This window comes from Gymnoscopelus microlampas (assembly GCF_963454915.1).
Source record: "Gymnoscopelus microlampas genome assembly, chromosome: 8".
Classification (NCBI taxonomy): domain Eukaryota; kingdom Metazoa; phylum Chordata; class Actinopteri; order Myctophiformes; family Myctophidae; genus Gymnoscopelus; species Gymnoscopelus microlampas.
The window spans coordinates 53722663-53730162 of record NC_139945.1 but is presented as its reverse complement, the minus strand read 5'-3'; the positions used below and the strand labels follow the sequence as shown (position 1 = coordinate 53730162).

The following is a 7500-nucleotide window of genomic DNA, read 5'->3' as shown; positions in this document are numbered from 1 at the left end:
TACAGATCTGGGGAAAAGATTAACGGCAGTAAAGCCACTGTCGTTCAAGAGGAGATGAATTCTCCTGTTAACCCATTAAGACCTGGTACTGTGTCATTTTTTGATTTGAGCTAAAAAGCATTATTTTACACTTTGGGCTATTCAAAAATAGCAGATCTTCAAGCTCATAGGGCGGCACCGAGTGCCGCGCTACGAGCTTGTAGATCTGCTATTTTTGAAAAATCGTGAAAATGTGTGCAAATCTTTGAATATATATATTTTTAAAGCGAACATTTTAACTCAAATCTTTGCTTCTGGGGGTCCCTGGAACAAAATATTTTGATGGGGGTCCGCAGCCAAATACATATAATTTTGGGGGTCCTTGACATGAAAAAGTTTGAGCACCACTGATATAGAAACAAACGTTTTTCAGAAAACTGTTGAGATTTAGGAGACATGTAGAATCGGCTTCAGGTCTCAATGGGTTAAAAAAGGGAAATCGAGTGTGGGGTGGTTAGACGATCAGTATAGCACAATAGATGCTATCTAAAGAACATTAAAGATAACTAGAACACATGAAAATGCTATGTCACTCCTCAATAAAAATCGCCTAGATGTAACAACCATACACAGTGAAAAAATATAATAAGGTACCGCAAATGCAATACAAAAATATAATGGGCAAAGGACAAGATCAATAAAGCAATGCAAAAAGGCAAAAGATGACAAACACACAATGTACACAGTAATACAATCAAGAGAACAATCACAGAAATGGCTTGACATTGAATTCTTCGTTGAGACCGTAAGGAGCCATAGTATTTAGTGTGTAGATATAAAAGTCTTCCAGTGTTGAAGTAGTAGCGATTCTGATCACCACCTCGGGGAGGCCCATGCACTTTCTCTATCCCCCAATAATGAAACGAAGTGATGCCAAACTTTTTTTTAAAGTGAGCTGCAACAAGGTTTCTCGCATCACCACATCTGATATTGCTTCTGTGTGTGTGTGTGTGTGTGTGTGTGTGTGTGTGTGTGTGTGTGTGTGTGTGTGTGTGTGTGTGTGTGTGTGTGTGTGTGCGTGTGTGAGAAGGACTTGCATTTAGTGGCATATAGCTGCACTGTGTACAATTAGAACATAGATAGAACGGTCTAAGATAGAAACGTGGACTTGTTATTGGGTGGTGTATAGGAGTGCAGTGTTGATTTTGTCACTAAAACTATGACGAAAAATGTTCGTCGACTACCCTTTCTCACTGACCAAAACTAAGCTATGTTGACTAAAACTAAGACCACATATGCTAGCAATTTCGTCAACAAATGAAAACTAGACTAAAATGGTAGGGAGGGACAAGTGGAGAAGACATCCAGTAGAACTAAAAGACGAGTCATTTTATGCTTGGTTGCGCTCAGGTGTTACACCCTGAAAATAGCGTTTTCAGCATGCAACTAAGTGTAAAATCATCATCAAGCCAAAATACATTTTAGTTGACTAAATCAACTGCAGATTTAGTCGACTATAATCTTATGATATTCAGTCAACTAAAACTAGACTAACAGTAAAACATTTCAGATGACTAAAATAAGACTAAAACTAAATGGAGGAGGAAAAAGTCAGGAGGAGTCCCCTACTATGGAGAGGCAGTCAATGCACATATCACATTACTTCCCCTGGAAGATATATATATATATATATATATATATATATATATATATATATATATATATATATATATATATATATATATATATATATATATATATATATATATATATTGCAGCCCAAAATAAAATAAATATACAGTAAATAAATGATACAGAACATCGTGGATGAATAAATAGGTGACTGGAGAATTACAGAATATACATTCTTGCTGCAGAAGTGTGAATACGTTAGCAGACAAAATATGCAAAGTGCAAAGTAGCAGAATGCGCTGAACTACAGTTCTGCCCTAGTAGGTACAATCTAAAAATGTTCAGTGGTACAATTGTACTGCATAGTATTTCCATTACAGCCCCCGCCCCCCCCACACACACACACACACACACACACACACACACACACACACACACACACACACACACACACACACACACACACACACACACTGGGTGCTTAGTGAAGGAACACTTTTGTAAGGATTTGCTGTGCACACATACAGCGCATGCACCCACGCACTCACAGACAGTGGTGGGTACAAGTATCAATACTGCAATGTAGAAGTACTCTGTTACAAGTAAAAGTCTGGAATTAAAAATATATCTGAGTAAAAGTACAAAAATATTAGTATCAAAATCAGAAGGTTCTCATTATGCAGAATGTCCCATTTCACAAGTTTTCAAAAAAATTGAAAACTTGTGAAATGGGATATAAAATGTATACAAATATGTGTCTCGGAAGAGGGTTGTGGACAGTTCCTAAACCTGCCTAACAGTGACATCATCGATGGGGAATCCAAGCTAATAGAAACTGCGGGCTTTTTATTTCTGAAAAGTTTGCATGCTATAATAGAAGCCATTCTCGCGTTATGAAGATAGGTATAAATGAGTGAAGTCGTCCTTTAAGCCTCCTAAAACTAAACCCAAGCCCCCAAATCCTAAACCCAAGCCCCCTAAAACTAAACGTAAGACCCCTTAAAGTTGTTCTGTGCAAATTTCCAAAAAACGACTTTTAGCAGCCTCTGCTGGTCATTACCGTCACTGCAGGCTGTTCGTTTATCCTCTGTTACCCAGAATTCCATTCGTTTTCACCGGAAGACGGAAGTGTTTCAAAAAGCGTTCTTTTAATTGTTTTATACGATCTGTGGATCGTTTCTCTTAGCCAGTGGAGCTTTAGTTACCGTGAGCTGTGTTTTCTTTTTCTGTTTTTTTTCGTTCTTCAAATCATACAATCTCTTAAAATCAGCGTGAGTTTCCTTTTGTTATTAGCGCGGTAGTTCCTGGCCAAACAGGAAACCGGCGCGGTAGTTCCTGGCCAAACAGGAACCCCGTGGATTTCCGCTTCCATTTCCGGCCAGATTACGTCATTTTCGAGGGAACGTCATGCTCGACGGCGTTCAATAGAAAATATATAAATAAAAGGCTTTCGGGGGTGACATTCTTGGAGTGGGTGTTGTGAAACATTTGCCACTCACAAAAGATATACAATTTAACTTTAGTTTTACTGAAAACGTTACCTAGTATTACTTTAACATATTAAGCACCCTATCTGTAAAGCTAAGCCCCCTAAATCTAAAACTAAACTTAAGTCCCCTTCCCATAAGCACCCGAACCGTAAACCTAAGCCCCCTAAATCTAAAACTAAACCTGAGCCCAACACCTAAGCCCCCTAACGCTAAACCTTAGCCCCTAATCTATGCCTTCTAACCCTAAAAACTAGTATTTGAGTTTTTAACACAAGCTAAAGACTTTTTACAGTAAATTCCTCACGGTGATTAAACACAAGAACATTTTTCTACTGTTTAAAAGAAAACATTGTTTAACTCTCTCAGTGCCAATGAAATAAAAAGATATGTTCATACTGTGCCAGCAATTTTTTCTTTTTTTTCAAAGTAAAAAAAAGTGCTTAGGAAGCGAGATACAGCCTTTTTCAGTTATAAGTTAAACAAGGAGTGGATGGAGCTGCAAATCTTCAGATAATGATACATACATACATGAACATTTAAAAAATAAATAAATAAATAAATATATATATGTATATAACTCGTGGCTTGGCACTGAGAGAGTGAACATTAAATGTTCACTCTCTTTTAACAAAAATAATGTGTTGAGGTTTAAGGATAAGGATAATTCCTTTTAACAGGTCGTTCATGAAAGTCCTTGCGGTCTTGTTTCCAATGAGAACCTGTGAGCAATTAGGGGTTAAGAGTAGGGGTGTGCCGATATATCGTCCCGCGATATATCGCGATACGTTTTCGCGACGATATGTATCGTTTTGGAAAAAAAAAATATCGTTTTTGAAAAAAAAAAAAAAAAGTTTTTTTTTTTTTTTTTTTTTAACAATCATAATAATCAGGCATGGAAACGGCCCCGAAGTGAAAAGAGTGACAACATGTTTTTTTTTTCGGGTCAGGTGGCATACTATTTGGATTCAAAACGGCTATTGTAGCTGAAAAGCTACAAGTTTGCATGTCTGAATAATGCAAAAACAGAATTATTTGTTTGCATTTTCTTTTTTTCTCCTCCATATATTTTCATAATAAAAAAGTGCGTATCGTATCGTATCGAAATCGTATCGAAGTTGTGAGCCAAATATCGTATCGTATCGTTTGGTGAAATTAGTGTATCGGCACACCCCTAGTTAAGAGTCTTGCTCAGGGACAAATTTCATTTCATCGACACATATGCTGGCCTGGCCTGGAATCGAACCTGGGGCAACCAGGGCCTCTGGCTCCCTAGGCGGGCTCACTAACCATTCAGCTATGGCCGCCCCCAGGTTTGTACGTGTTTACATTTTAAACACATCACAAGTTGATGGTTATGCTCATCTCTAAATCATTCCAAACTGACCTCACCACCATTAACGAATCCTCACTGTTAATTTAACTAGCAATGTTTAAATGTAATCCATTATTATACTCTCAGTCACACACACACACACACACACACACACACACACACACACACACACACACACACACACACACACACACACACACACACACACACACACACACACACACACACACACACACACACACACACACACACACACACACACACACTGTCTCGCCCACAGTATCAGCCCTCTCATCTGTCATTCCTCTCTCATAAATCCATCTTCAGCACTGAAGTGGCACTGAAGTGGCATTTCAAAATGCGAGTACAAGTAGCTTGCAGATCGGCTATTTTTGGCTAAAGTTCTCCTCAGAAAAGGGATGCTATAGGGTTCAAGTGGTTAAAGGAAGAGTTCACCCAAAAAATGACTTTTTTTCTATCAATTGCACACCCTATGAAGCCTTGAATACATGGACTCTTTTTTGTTTTTGTCGCATTCCTAAGCTAATAATTTGATTCCCGTCTCCTACCGGCTAATGTATCCGGTAGGAGACACAAAGTAGATTATTTGTGTCTCCTACCGGAAATACATACGGTCATCAAATTATTGTCTTAGGAATGCCACAAAAACAAAAATAAATCCATGAAATCAAGGCTTCATGGGGTGTGTAATTGATAGAAAATAAGCCATTTTTTCACACAACGATTTGGCGGACCCCCTGTAGTAACTCTGAGGACCCCCTAGGGGTCCCGGACCCCCTGTTGAAGACCCCTGGTCTAGCGTCTACTGTTGTCTACACAGTCAGTTGAGAAGGACGGGACCTATGGGACATTATGGTATTTTCTCTGAATCACCGTCACCACGAGAGTGATCAATGATTTTATTGGTTTTCATGCCTCATTCTCCGAAGCTCTATATACTCTAGGAGGCATAGGGCAGTTTTGAAAGGTCGATAAAGCCTATACGTATATGATGACCCGAGCCTATTTATCTCTGGTGACATACCGCTATGCGTTTCAGCAAGATTGCAAAAAAAAAAAAAAAGAAATATAAAAAAATGTGCAAACGTGTCGCCCCCGCCTGGCTAGAGGGTAAAGGTCGAATTTGATCGACTGCAGTGAAATTCCCAGAGGAAATTAGGCCTGGCAGGTGTCCGGATGAGCTGCCTCACGATGATGATATTCTCTCTGATCTTCTTTGAATGAATCAATCAAAATCTCTTTATTGACCGAGTAGGTTTGCGCGCACGCATGCGCGGGGCCCCCCACCCCCCCACACACACACACACACACGCAAACACACACACGAACTTTGACTTGGTGGCTGCTTGTGTGTAGACGTCGACCCAAACACGCCAAGATGAACTAATCATGTGAGCATTGATCTGAGCCCTTCAATGGAACCAGCAGAATTTCTTTGACTCGTTTACTTCTTTTCTTTTAACTGCAGTGTGTTTAATGTTCGGTTCTGACCAGAGACCGCAGATGTAAATGAACTATATACCGTAGCTAACTCTTGCCCAACAGTACCGTTGTGCATGGCCCCTGTTAAATAATACATCTATATATTAAAAAAAAGAAAAGTACACTTATTATTAACTCTTTAACCACTAGGCATATTATACTTACACTTTGTCGTACAAAGAATAGTGAAAATAGCTGGTCTACAAGCCCTTAACGCATAGTATCACGACATGTCAGCTTTTGTGAGCATTCGGGGGAAAGTTTGCGAGATTTCGCCTCGAATGACATCGCCCGAAATAGGGTGGATGGGTCCTCACTCCAACTGCCGCTCTGGGGTCATCAAACACTCTGCTTCAAGAGGGGGTCAGGTCACGCCGTCAGCCGCAGCATGACGAGGAGTTTGGCTTCTCACTGCAGCAGGAACAGGAGGGGGAGGGGGGGGGGGGGGGGGGCAGCCCGGGCCGGCGACCTGGCACTGACGCAGGGGCTTTGGCAGCCGAAACGGGCCACCGACGTCAAGTTGGGAGGGTTGGCAATGCGCAGGCAGGAAGGGAAAAACAGCCACTCGGGGAGCCCAGAGTACCCGCCGGCACAATTCTGCTGAGCAGGAAGGACTTGTGTCTCTCTGCTCGTTGCAATGTCACCTCCCCGTCCCCCGTCCCCCCCCCCCGGCTGTGCGCGGCCACACCGTCAGCACCGTAAGACATCCTGATGATTGCTACGGCAAACGTAACGCGTTGCAGCATCGACGGGTCAGCTGCTTGATGACGATGAGGGGTTCAAAGTCACCGGTGACGGGGCTGGTCGGACCCGCACGTGGGGGAAACGCACTCACAGGCTAAAGGGACGTTTAAAAAAGACATTCTAGGTCATTATGACTCGCTTGTTCTCTTGTTGTCTCTGGTATCCTTGTCTTCTTTTTCCCTTGTGTCTCCTTTTACTGTTCGCTTGAAACAACTCTCGTCTCAGTCAATTATTTGTATCAGTCCTTCTCTTTTGCCCCAACACTTCATCATGTCGTGTCTACTACTCTCCTTTGCTCCTTTTACCTTTCTTCCCACCCAACATGTTCACATTCTCTCTTTCGCATTTTCCTTTTTTCCCCCCGACCTCTTCTCTTCTCGTCTCTTCTCTTTTGTTTTGTTTATTCATCTTTCAGCGTGATTCAAACAGGTGTATGAAGACTATTGTAATTAGAAACACTGAATTCATTTGCTGATAAAAAAAAAAGAATAATCTCGTATCAAAATCGAAAATCTGCTGTCATTTAACCCATTGAGACCTGAAGCCGATTCTACGCGTCTCCTAAATCTCAACAGTATTCTGAAAAACGTATGTTTCTATATCTAGTGGTGCTCAATCTTTTTCATGTCAAGGACCCCCACAATGATATGTATTTGGCCGCGGACACCCATCAAAAGATTTTGTTCCAGGGACCCCCCCAGAAGCAAAGATTTGAGTTAAAAATGTTCGCTTTAAAAATATATATATTCAAAGATTTTCGCACATTTTCACGATTTTTCAAAAATAGCAGATCTACAAGCTCGTAGCGCGGCACTCGGT

General features: G+C 41.0%; 1 protein-coding gene across 1 annotated transcript in view; it reads left to right on the top strand.

Moving 5' to 3' along the window:
• LOC311050142 (chloride channel protein 2-like) overlaps positions 1 to 7500 on the top strand; it is a gene marked incomplete at its 3' end in the record, with an annotated part of 256197 nt that overhangs the window by 198386 nt on the left and 50311 nt on the right. The gene's annotated exons all lie outside the window — the stretch shown is intronic.